This window comes from Mauremys mutica, chromosome 1 (genome assembly GCF_020497125.1).
Source record: "Mauremys mutica isolate MM-2020 ecotype Southern chromosome 1, ASM2049712v1, whole genome shotgun sequence".
Classification (NCBI taxonomy): domain Eukaryota; kingdom Metazoa; phylum Chordata; order Testudines; family Geoemydidae; genus Mauremys; species Mauremys mutica.
In genome coordinates, this window is record NC_059072.1 from 202,492,102 (window position 1) to 202,505,919 (window position 13,818).

The window sequence follows — 13,818 nt, forward strand, 5'->3', positions numbered from 1 at the left end:
AGATGATTACAGTGTATCTCTGGGATCAGGACAAGTCCAATCCTGTAGTTCCTCATTTAAGTACAGTACATGTATTGTCTTCTATAGGTCATTTTATGTGAGTCATGATTGCTCACATGAATAAGGGACTGAAGAATCAGGGCCAATGTTAGTTACCAGCTGCTGCATTGGGTGGCAAAGGAACTAGGTTTTATTTTCACATCTTAGTTACTGCATGATAGTAATGGTAACAATGGGATTTTGAAGGAAAAGAGCATACTTGGAATCAGGGAATATCCCCCACTGCAGAATCCAACTGTTTTAAAGGCAGATCTAATAACGAAGAGTTCAAAAGGTTTTGAGCATGCACCATTAACATTTTTACAAACTATTCAGTAAATGTAGACACACTGAAAGAGTGCTGTAAAATCAATTTAAACCAAAATCAATTAACTAGTTGGCACACAAACTTTGCATTCACACTTTTTAATCTTGAACAAAGTATACACAAAGAAGTCCTTTAATGCTAGTAGTACCCATTGCCTTTGCAACTTTAAAGGAGCTGTGGCTGTTTCCATTATAAAACATTTTCTGTGTTTTATTCAGGGGTGAAAGTAACTTAAAGGACTTACCGGTACGGCCGGAGTCCTGAGGGAGGTGTGTGGCCTCAACTGGAAGAGGCGGGGCCTCTCAAGATTTAAAGGCCCTGGGGCACGGGCTGTGGCTGGGAGCCCCAGGGCCTTTAAATCACCCCAGGGCTCCAGCTGCAGAGGTGGCTGGGAGCTCCCAGGGCTCCGGGATAACTTAAAGGGCCCGGGGCTCCGGCTGCTGCAGAGCCCCGAGCCCTTTAAATCCCCCCTGCAGCTCCGGCAGCCAGGCTGGGGTAGGGATTCAAAGGGCCTGGAGCTCCCGGGGCTGCCGGAGCTGCAGGGGGGGTTTAAAGGGCTCGTGGCTCCCCACAGTGGCCGGAGCTCTGGGCCCTTTAAATCCCGGGCCCAGCCCAGCTGCCAGAGCTGCGGGGTGTGTGTGTGTGTGTGTTAAAGGGTCCGGGGCTCCCCGCAGCGGCTGGAGCACTGGGCCCTTTAAATCCCCGCCACGAAAGCCGGTGCAGTCCAGCACGGCGTACTTGCTCTTGCCGGTACGCCGTACCGGCTTACTTTCACCTCTGGTTTTATTCATCCTAAGCTGAAATTTTACATATGAGTTTTGAGTCAGGATGTAAATATTATCCAAAAAATAGCTAACATTATTTAAGCTCTTACTCATACACTTTAATCTAATATTATTAAAGTTCCTTGAAGGGTATGAACTATGACAGGAAAAATATCGAGTTAACTAAAACCTTTCCAATTTCACTCATGCCATTATGTATAGAGGGATCTGAACCCATATAGTGTATGACACTATATCATCCATTGACTTAATATATTTCAGAAAGAGCCCTTAATATTACACAATACTATACCTTAACACAACTCTGACTAAAATGCAAGACACATGCACATTTGAAAAAAAGACTAAAGCAAAATTCAACAATATGCTCATCAAAAGCAGTGTTTAACTTCCAATATAAATTTTCTTCATTTTTTGACTCAGACCCTTTGTCATATTATGAGAATACACTACCTCATCAACAGCAAGAAAGAAAGCTAAGAAAAACACAACAGGTACTTAACAGCTGAGAAAAAAAAAAACATCCAGCAGCTACTAGTTACAAAATTGTTCTCCTTGAGAGATAGCTAGTTAGCGCTGCAAAATTTTTAAAGGGCTACTAAGAGAAATGCATGAAGGGGAAAAAAGTTCCTATAAAGGTCAACTGTGTACAGATGAACATTAGTAAGAAATAAGTAAATCACTAGACCATGTGCTCCTGAAGAAAGATGTATTTGTATTATGCATATCAAATGCATCTTTGTGTGTGTTTATTTAAAAGGGGAAATTATAGTATTTTAAAATGAGTAATATTTTTAGTGTGAATTACAATATTGCAATATTACATTACAGAATTAGTTTTTTAAGCAAGCTAGGATAAGAGGCATATCCAGCAGATAAGATAAATTGTATGTGTTACAATCCTTCTGGGAGGAAAAAATGTGACAATAAATTTGATATCCCTGCATTTACATGGATTATTGGTATAAGAATTCCATGTTCCAGCATCAAAAAAACCAGGCTGGTTGGGGAGGAGGTGAGCGAGCCACCAAAAGCCTTATGGGCTGAGGGAAAGCAACATTTCCTGTGGAGTAGGAAAAAAAGTTCCAATCTTGCCTTTGCTAAGTGTGCTATATATTTCTCTGCACCTCATCAACCTTGTTGTTGATCAAGGCCATGAACCCCAAACCTAGAGGGCAGACACATATAAGCTACCACTTTATTTTTATATACGAGTTAATGGGTTACACAAGATCACTGCAGGCATAATCAGAACAGAACCCAGGACTTTAACATGGTAGTCTCAAATGTTATGTCAGGTCTACACATTTTCTTTGACCTGAAATGAATTTCTTTCCCCAGGCACTTTTTAAACATAAAAGCAAATAACACGATGGGGTAGATTCACACCCCCACCATTAAGCCAAGCAGTTAGGATGCTTGCTTGGGATGTGGAAGACCTAGGTTAAATTATCTCGTCTGCCTTATATGGTGCAAGGATTTGAATTTAAGTCTCTCACAGTACAGAAGACTGCCCTAATCCAGTGGTTCTAAACCAGGGGTATGCATACCCCTGGGAGTATGAAGAGGTCTTCAAGGGATACATCACCTCATCTAGATAGTTGCCTAGTTTTACAACAGGCTACATGAAAAGCTCTAGCAAAGTCAGTACAAACCACAATGTCATACAGACAGTGGCTTGTTTATACTGTTCTATATACTATACACTGAAATGTAAGTATAATATTTATATTCCAATTTATTATAACGGGGGTAGGCAACCTCTGGCATGCGTGCCGAAGGCGGCATGCAATCTGATTTTCAGTTGCACTCACACTGCCTGGGTCCTGGCCACCAGTCTGGGGGGCTCTGCATTTTAATTTAATTTTAAATGAAGCTTCTTAAACATTTTAAAAACCTTATTTACTTTACATATGTCATAATTATAAAGGGAAGGGTAACCACTTTTCTGTATACAGTACTATAAAATCCCTCCTAGCCAGAGGCACAAAATTCTTTTACCTGTAAAGGGTTAAGAAGCTCAGTTAACCTAGCTGGCACCTGACCAAAAGGACCAATAAGGGGACAAGATACTTTCAAATCTGGGGAGGGGGAAAAGGCTTTGTTTTGTCTGTTCTTTGTCTGTCTGTTCTGTGTGCTTGCCAGAGACAGATCAAAAAGGCAAGCAATACAACTTAATTAAAATTAGTAAGTACACCTCTACCTCGATATAACGCGACCCGATATAACATGAATTCAGATATAGTGCGGTAAAGCAGTGCTCCGGGCGGGTGGAGGTTGGGCTGTGCACTCCGGTGGATCAAAGCAAGTTCAATATAACACGGTTTCACCTATAACATGGTAAGATTTTTTTGCTCCCAAGGGCAGCGTTATACCGAGGTAGAGGTGTAATAATAAGGACATGCGTTCGCTTATTTTTATTTTGGCATGTAATTTTCCTTGTCTAGAGGGCGGTTTATCCCTGGATTTGTAACTTAAAGGTTTTGCCTAGAGGGGAGATCCTCTATGTTCTTGAGTCTTTTGTTATTCTGTAAAGTACTTACCATCCTGATTTTACAGAGGTAATTCTTTTACCTTTTAATTAAGATTCTTCTTTTAAGAACCTGATTGATTTTTCATCATTTTAAGATCCAAGGGTTTGGGTCTGTGTTCACCTGTACAAATTTGTGAGGATATTATTCTCAAGCCTGCCCAGGAAAAGGGGTATAGGGATTTGGGGGGATATTTGGGGAAGGTAGGGCTCCAAGTGGCCCTCCCTAAATGTTTGTTTAAATCACTTGGTGATGGCAGTGTTACTTAATCCAAGGAATAGGGAAGTTTTTAACCTAAGATGGTAGAAATAAGCTTAGGGGTTCTTCATGTGGGTCCCCACATCTGTACCCTAAAGTTCAGAGTGGGGATGGAACCCTAACACCATACAACAATAGTTTAGTTATGTATTATAGACTTATTGAGAGAGACCTTCCAAAAATGTTAAAATGTGTTACTGGCACACGAAACCTTAAATCACAGTGAATAAATGAAGACTCGGCACACCACTTCTGAAAGGTTGCTGACTCCTGTATTATAATATGGTCAAAATGAGAAAGTAAGCAATTTTTCAGTAATTGTGTGCTGTGACACTTTTGTATTGTTATATCTGATTTTGTAAGCAAGTAGTTTTTAAGTGAGGTGAAACCTGAGGATACGCAAGACAAATCAGACTCCTGAAAGGGGTACAGTAGTCTAGAAAGATTGAGAGCCACTGCCCTAATCACTGGGCTGTGGGATATCTTGCCAATAGTGGCTATCAAACTCTTCTATTCATGTCATTCCATGTGTATAAATAATGAACTAGCCCCTGGAACAGGGACTTGAATTTGGGTTTCCTACATCAGAGGTATATGCCCTGACCAACAGACATTTTCACTTGTGCACTCTGGTCAATGACTATTAAAATATTGTATACAAAGTGGAACAGCTTCAACAGGAGATTGAGAAATCACTACCTATTGCCAATGATTAGGGCATTATCCTGTAATGGAGGAGATGTCTCCCAATTTCAAATCACTGTTCCTAATCAGGTAGAGGAGGGAAAACAACTGAAGTCTCCCACAATCCAGGTGAGTAACCTAAGCTGAAAGCTAAAGGTTAAAAGGGAGACAGCACCTCCTCCACTATAAATGCTACTTAAGTCATTCCCCCAGAAATGTTGGCCAAAACTATCAAATTCACATATAATTTTTGGGGCAAAGCTGCATTTTCAACAAAAACTAATTGTCTGAAAATTTTCACCCAGTTCTAGTCCAGAGTTCAAACTGGTCTGTTGACACAAGAGATGTTGCTATGGTTGTATGTGGGTGATTTTGCTTTTTTTTATTTTCTTTGTAAAAACCTCTTGTTTATTTAAATTCACTTAATGAGAAAACAGCCTGGGACGTGTATTTGTAATTTAAGAACTATTGTAATCTGTAATGGCACAAAATCTAGGTGTTTCACACTTAGTGATCTCCCCCTCTTACTTTCCTTGCCCCCTTAGACCTACCCATGGAGGTACACCAATCCTGAATTTAAAAAACAAAAACAAGAAGTAAACACACAAACTTTGTATAGTGACAGTTAAGGCTGCTTGAGGACATAACCAACCAATTCAAAACTCGAAAAGCATGGTAATAAGAAGTTAAGGGGAAAAATCTGCGTTCCTTGCCAATTTCACATTGTCTGCAATGTTGTCAGTAACAAACTAAAGCTATGGCCACATTTAAACTGCTGTTACTGTAGCATATCAGTAATGAATCCACCTCCTCGAGAGACAGTAGCTAGGTCAACAGAAGAATTCTTCTGTCCACCATGCACAGTCTACACCCCATATTAGGTCAGTTTAACTGTCCTTGCACACTGCTTAAATACCATGTTAACAGGTGCTTTTAAAATATTGTATCTGTATTTATTTTTGTATGTATTATTCTACACACAAAATTTAGAAGATCCATTTCCCAGCCAGAAAATTTCTTTTTACATTAGAACTCATTCAATAGTGTGGCTGGTCACCCAGCAACATTGTGTCTCCAGCATCTCCTTCACCAAGTTCCTACTTCCCATCACCATGCAAAGATGCAGCAAGTTACAAACATCTTGTCATGCCCTATACATCCTTGAGCCCCAGAACATGTGTCTCAGGAACACCTACATACTCACCATAACTTAAAAAAGTATAATGCTTTCTGTCACCCACCTCCCAACAAAACTGCAAGTTCTGATCCTTAAGAAAGTATATACAGGCTAATCCCCCACAAAGTGAATTTCAGGTGAAAATATTAGCAGCACTCAGCCTTCTGCCTCCATCCACCCACCCACTTAGTGGGATCTTCTTCAGTAGCTACATCTCAAGTTGTAGGACATCTTTGAAAGTCTTCAGGCTGCAAGATCCTTTTTGGGAGATGGGTATATATATATATATATATATATGTGTGTGTGTGTGTGTGTGTGTGAGAGAGAGAGAGAGAGAGAGAGAGAGAGAGAGGGGGGTTAGTATTCAGGAGTGTGGTGCCGCAGCTCCTGTTGGCAGGCTAAACTATCTACACAAAAATAGAGAGCAGAAGTCCAGTATAGATACATGGCCATGTATACTACCATAACCATGTCCTGCACATGGGGCACTCAGGGTTAATACAATATTTATTTATTTTATAACATTTAAGACCATTTAAAAATTGTGTGGAATGAATCAGAAAGATTTTGGGAGTGAGATTTAATGGTTTTCCATCTTTAACAATTATGGTATTATAATGCTAACCCACAACACAGGTTTTCACTATAGAAACTCAGGTAACTGCCTCTCATTTTTGTTATACTGTAAAATATATTTTCTGTAACACAGGAAGATTTCTTCTACTAATATTTAGCAAAACCTTATTGCACATGGCTATGACCACCATAAATATGATTCAGATTATGGTAATGCTCAAACTACTATAAAAACTGCAGAAGCCCCGTAATTAAGTGATACATTACCAGCTGCTTTAAAAAAAAAAAGACTACAAATGAACAAGCAGTATACAACATCTTCTGTTTCCCTGCACCTTTTAGCTTTGGTTTGTTAATTCATCTGGGGCCTGACCCAGAGGAGCTTTCAATGACCTTTGAATCATCCATCACTTGCAGGAAGAAGGCCACAAAGTATTCCTATAGTAATGAATTTATTGTTACCTTTGTACCTTGAAGAAAAGACTTGAAACATTCTATCTTGTGGGACAAATTTATCTGTTTAGTAGTTAAGATTAATAATTAAAATATAGCTTGATTTTCATGTTTCATAGGACTTTCCATAGTTGTCAGGATAGAGTGATTGATTGTATTTCCTCCAGCAAGTGCTAGATAATTTATCTAGGGCAAAAATACATCATAATCCCTTTCTGAACTTGCCTAAAATTGCTATACTGAAAACAATAAAATTGCCAGGCTAGGGGGACATTGGTGGTAGCAGGATTTTGGAAAGGCAACTCGGTCAATATAGTTTTTATTAATCATCTATCATTCTACTCATTACTGTGAAGAGTCAGAATTAAAGCTGGCTCATAACATGATTTTAAATTCTGCTTCTGAGTTCTGTCCAGTGCCAGGGACCTTTTAAGTTCCTGCAGCTAGAACAGTTATCTTCAGGAGGGATTGCATCCATGCCAAAGAATGGAATCTTGTTAAGGCTGTTCTATCTGACCTTGTCACCATCTGGATTCAATTTATAATCAATCTCTAATAACATTCATATAGTTTTTTCTAATATAGACTTTATTAATATTATAATGAGAGAAGAAATGTTAAACGAGCTGAGGAACAAGCAATAGGTGAGGATAAAGTTCTTCCTTAATCTTCTCTGTGTTCTAAATTAATAAAGATTAAATATTGCAAGATTGCCTGTTATGTTCACCTGTGAAATGAAATCATACCTCATATCATGGTGACTTACAAGCAGGAAAAATCTCCCTGGGTATCTCTAGTGACAAACTGAGATTATCACACTGTACCAAGGTGAATTTATATTGGCCACCTTTAATTAAAAGTATTGCTAGAAGAAGACTCCATGTTCCCAAATCTCACTGCTTCTTACAGATCCCAATTAATAAAAAAAGGGAGAAGTGCAAATGGAAATCCTGGTTGCCCTATTGTTGCCAAAACCAGGATATTACATCACCAAGTGAGAATCCATCTTTAGTCTGAAAGTGGCTTAAAGATCTGAGTAGTACCAATAAAAATGGCCCATTATGCAGCAAAAGACCAGAAAGAACCATACATATATAGGAATCATTGAACAAGTATTATGACAGCAGATCTGAAATATCCCCTATCCCAGCCAACTCAGATAAGTACATTTATATTTGTTTTCTCCTCCTACTTTCAGGAAATGAGTAAGGTCATGTGTGTATATTATGGGCCTCAGCTTGCCCCAACTGATGTAGGCAAAATTCCAAACCAATTGCCATTTTGCCTAACAAGCAGAAACAAACTTTATGCTAATATTAATTTTCTGATTTGCATGAATGAATTTTGTGATTTAGTTATGGGTGGCTGTGCCTGACCTTCCATTGAGGGAAGTCTAGAGGAGTAATTGCAGTCCAGAGGATGACTTTAAAAATCATTACATCTGATTCAGAAGTTATCTGATAACCTTCAAAATGTTTTTTTTTAAATTGCTTTGTACATTTTTTAAGAGCATGAGACCTCTTGGCCATGGGCGCCGGGTTATATGGGCTCAAGGAGCCCCAGCCCCAGGAATATTCAGAGCTGTGGGCTGTGCTCCACCAATATCTGGAGCTGGATTTCTCCCCTGGCCCTGCCTGGAGCAGGCACTGGCCCCTGGCTGCCACTACCATCATCCCCAGCCCCGGAGCATCCCCGCCAACCCAGTAGCGTAGTGGGGTGGAAGGGGGGAAGCAGCCGCTCCCCTTTGAGCACATTTTACAAAATCAGCACCTTTCCAGGCAGCCAGCACTGGGCTCCGGACTTGGAGTCCGGACCGGGTTTTGTGTGTGGCCGCCAGCTGGCTCTGGGCTCTGCAGGCAGCGTGGGCTGGTTGCCGGGCTCCCCCGGGGAGAGGAGGAGGAGCTCGCAGCTGCCCGCTCCCGGAGCCAGGGTGGGCTCTGCCGGGAGGGGGAGGGGCGGCAGCACAGCTCCCCCCCCAGTGCGGCGGGGGACTGAGGAGCAGCAGCCCTGTTGGTCCCGGCAGCCCCGTGCAGAGCAAGGCAGCCACGTGGTAGGGAAGGGGGCTCTGAAGCCCAGCTGGTGCTGGTGGAGAGGGAAGGGGGGGGATGTTTTTTTCTCCTGGTCTCTCTTCAGCAGAGGGGCTGAGGGATCAGCAGGACCAGGAGGCAAAGGAGTGACTTTGGGTTATTGCCCCCTCACTCCTCCCCCCCCAGTGCTGCGCCCAGGGCTGTGAAAGGGGGCTTAGTGCAGCTTGTGAAGGAAGGGGGGGGGTAAAGGTGCTTTAAGGTGTCAGTTGTGTCTCCTCATCTCACTGCTGACTAGCTGCAGCCCCAGTGCTCAGAACTCAGCAGTGATCTCAGGGGCTGCACAGTGCTCTGTAGGAGTTTTCAATTGCCTGCTAAATGCTTCCACAACGCCACCTTTTCACTCAGCTACATCCTGAATAGTGGGGACTGGGGGCGGGGGAGGGGGGAGTGTAGCTGATGCCAATTTGAGGTGAATAGTCTCTTGGCCAGATTCTACTGCGTTTATGGTGCTTTGTGCCATGGGCTGGAGCAAAGTGGCTGGTGGATAACCAGGAATCTGGTTAATAATTGTTCTCTAAATTCAGCTTTCTTCTTTCTCTCTCTCTGAATTATCACTAATTCAAAATAGTTGTGTGCAAGCTGACTGGATAATGGTAAAGGACGGTTACTCACCGTAGTAACTGTTGTTCTTCGAGATGTGTTGCTCCTATCCATTCCATGTAGGTGTGCGCGCCGCGCGTGCACGGCTCTTCGGAACATTTTTACCCTAGCAACACTCGGTGGGTCGGCTGGGCGCCCCCTGGAGTGGCGCCGCCATGGCGCAGGATATATACCCCTGCCGACCCATCCGCCCCTCAGTTCCTTCTTGCCGGCTACTCCGACAGTGGGGAAGGAGGGCGGGTCTGGAATGGATAGGAGCAACACATCTCGAAGAACAACAGTTACTACGGTGAGTAACCGTCCTTTCTTCTTTGAGTGATTGCTCCTATGCATTCCAGTTAGGTGATTCCCAAGCCTTACGTAGGCGGTGGGGTCGGAGTTAGATGTTGCAGAATGCAAAACTGCTGAGCCAAAGGCTGCATCATCTCTGGACTCTTGGGCCAATGAGGCAAAGGTGTGGACCGAGGGCCAGGTAGTTGCACTACACATCCCCTGAAAGGGTACGTGAGCCAGGAAGGCAGCCGAGAAGCCTGAGTCCTGGTGGAATGTGAAGTAAGGTGGCTCTATGGAACATGGGCCAAACCCCAGGAGGTGCGGATGCACGATGTCATTGAAGACGAAATCCTTTAGGAGGAGACAGGTATGCCCTTCGTCCGGCACGCCAGCACGACGAAGATTTGGGGGCGTTACGAAAGGGCTTTGCCCGCTCGATATAGATTGCGGATGCCCTACTGACGTCTAGGGAGGGCAATTGTTGCTCTCCTTGCTATAAGTGAGGCTTCAGAAAGAAGACCGGAAGGAAGATATCCTGGCTGATATGAGAGGCTGACACCACCTTCAGGGAGGAAGGCCGGACGTGGTCACAACTGCCCTTGTCCTTGAGAGACACAGTATACCGTGGGTCCATCGTGAGCGCCTGAAGCTCGGAGACTCGTCTGGCCTATGGAAAGGCCACAAGGAAAAACTGTCTTCCAGGACAGGTATGTCAGCAAGTATGTCGTCAGTGGCTCGAATGGGCAATCATAAAACTGGTTAGAACCAGGTCGAAGACCCAGGTTTTGGCAGGGGCCAACTGGGGGGGTATAACGCTCCAAGCCCTTGAGGAACCTAGAAACCACAAAGTGTAAGAATACGGAGCGGCCACTCTCCGCTGGGTGGAAGGGAGAGATGGCTGCCAAGAGTGCCCTTAATGAGGACCGCGCCAGGTGCTGCTGTTTGAGAGACCAGAGGTAGTCCAAGACGGACTGGATCGGGACCTTGGCAGGAGAAACATTGTGCGTTTCGCAGCAGCAGGAGAAACGCTTCCACTCTGCCAGGTACGTTAACCGAGTGGAAGATTTCCTACCACCCATGAGAATCCCGTAGAACCAAGGCAGAACAATGCAACTGAGATCGGTTTAGCCACGCAGCAGCTATGCTGTGAGGTGCAGGGATTACAAGTCTGGGTGGTGAAGCTTGCCGTGATCCCGTGCTATGGGGTCTGGGCAAAGAGGCAGGGAAATAGGGTTGGCTACCGACAGGGGTAGCAACCTGGTGTACCAGTGCTGCCTGAGTTACGCTGGAGCGATCATGATCAGGTGCTCTCTGTCCCTGCGGAGTTTTGGCAGGACCTTGTGAACCAGCGGGAACGGTGGAAAGCGTACAGCCGATGGCTCATCCACGGCATCAGAAAACACCTCCAAGATCGAGCCCGGGGAGAGGCCTTGGAATGAGGAGAACTTCTCTCTCTTTCCGTTCTCGCGAGAGCGAAGAGGGCTATGCGGGGAAAGTCCCACTTCCGAAAAACGGAATGGAAATGCCTGGAGGAAACGACCACTTGTGAGACAGGAAGGATCTGTTGAGGCGATCCGCCAGCTGAAATGCCTGGTATACAAGGCAGACTGCTCTCAGCTTTCGGACATTGATGCGGAAGGCCAGCTCTTGAGCCGACCGAAGGCCATGAGTGCGAAACTGACCCAGGTGAGCACCCAGCCGAGAGATGGGGTATCTGTCATGAGGGACCCCGAGGAGTGAATGGAACAGCATCCCTGGATACACCAGGGAGGGTGCTGACTCCCGGTCGAGGGAGCCTAGGATGCTCAGGGGAAACGAGACAACCATGAGAATGCTATTTCTGCCCGGGTGGTACACCAAGGTGAGCCACGATTGAAGTGGACGGAAGCGAAGCCTGGCATGTTTGGAAACAAATGTGCAGACAGCCATGTGACTCAGGAAACCTAAGCAAGTGCGAGCCAAAGTTGTCGGGAAGGTCCGTAGACCTTGTACAAATATTACCATCGCCTGCAACCGAGGCGGAGGTAAGCAGGCTCTGGCGAGACTGGAGTCCAGGATGGCCCCAATGAATTCTATTCCCTGTGTGGGAATCAGAGTGGATATTTCTATTGATCATCAGGCCTAGACACAGGAATAGGTCCGTGTCGATGCCCACATGACTGGTAACTTGGGCTCGGTGGTCCCTCTGGAAACGACGGTAGGCCCGAAACCGGGGGTACCTTCTCTGTGGAGGAGAAATGGCGACGTGAAAATACGTGCCCTTCATATCGAGGGCGGCATACCAGTCTCCGGGATCCAAGGATGGGATGGCGGTCCCCATGGGTACCATGCGGAATTTATCTGCATCGTGAACTTGTTGAGTCCCGCAGATCTAGGATAGGTCTGAGACCTCCCTTCGCCTAGGGGATTAGGTTTCGTCCTTAGGTACCTCCTGTATAGCTCCAATGAAGAGGAGCGTCCGCACCTCTTACAAGAGGAATCGCTCATGAGAGGAGTCCCTAAGAGGGACGAGGATGGGTAGGCTTTTGCCCCATTGGCGGTTAGACGGACCCTAATTTTGGCTCCTTTGGGGTCCTGATTGACGCCTACGACCGCGTAAGCGACTCCTGCTGGCAAAGTCCTGGCTTTGTCTAGGCGCAGGGTAAGAGCGGTCAGGCTGGGGACGGAAGGGTCAGCGCTGAAGCACCGGCGTGTGCATGCCGAGAGAGAGCGGAAAGTGACCCTGTTGCCCTTTAGGCTTTGCAGCCTAGGGCCAGTTTTTTCAGAGAACAGGCCTTTGCCATTGAAGGGCAAGTTCTGTATATTGTGCAGCAGCTGCGAGGGAAGGCTTGATAACTGGAGCCATGAAAAGCGCCTCGTGGCAACACCCGAGGCCAGAGTCGTGGCAGTGGAGTCAGCTGCATCCAACGAGGCCTGGAAGGAAGCTCTCGCTAGCGACTTCCTTTGATCCAGGAGGGCATCGAACCCTTGACGGGAGTTCTGAAGAACTGACTCTGTAAATTTGCCCACCGCCACCCATAGTAGCGGCTAAGCAGGGCTTGCTAGTTTGCTACGCAAAGTTGCAGGGCACCCGCCGAGTACATCTTACGGCCCAGTAAGACCCTTTGGCTATCCTCCTTGGCTTTAGGGGCTGGTGCCTGCTGGCCGTGGCGTTCCATCCCCTTGCGGGACTGGACGACCAGGGAGCGGGGGGGGCGGGTAGATGTACCTATAGGTACTCGTACCCCCTGGATGATACCATGCACTTGCGTTCTGATCAGAGGAGGGCTCGAGCAGTATGTTTCTGCCCCCGCCTCATCTGGGGAGGAGGCAGAAGAAAGGCCAGGGACAAGCGGGTCCTGTGTGGGCTCGCGCTCCTGGACGACCTCCTGACCCGGTGGGATCTGGGAGCCTGGTGGCTGAACCAGGGCTTGCTCCGTACCGGTCGGAGGGGGACGGCTAATTGTCGCCTCTGGCACCCAGAGCTCCGCCGGAACGGAGCGAGATGGGAGCACCGGTATGCCTCTGGCGTGGTAGTACGCCCAAGGTGACTAGAAGGACCACTGATAGGTCTCCTGGAAGACTGTGGAGGGCACATCGGAAAACAGAGTACTGCGCATATGACGTGTCCGCACGTGGCAACACTGATGCGTGGCTGGATAGCCCTGAAGGAGCTCAAGAGCCTTTGGTAGAGTCTCCTTCTCTAACTGACGTCGCTCGACGCAGCCCCGGGGATTGGTACCGGGAGACATACCAGTACCAAGAACGAGACCTGCCACCGGATCTGTGCCGGGCGGTCGGCCGAGAGCGCGAGGCTCGATGTTCAGGAATGGCTATGGGAGTCTCAGTGCCTGTGGCGGTGCCAGGAGCAGGATCGGTGCCGAGTGTACCAGGCCAGCGAATGGGACGCCGACCGGTGCCACGAGTACCAAAGGCACCGAAATAGAGAACGGTGCCGAGACTGCGAGCGGCGTCAGGACCTCGATCGGTGATGGGACCGAGAACGTCTGCGGGACCGCGATCGGGAACGGTGCCGCTCTGCGGTACC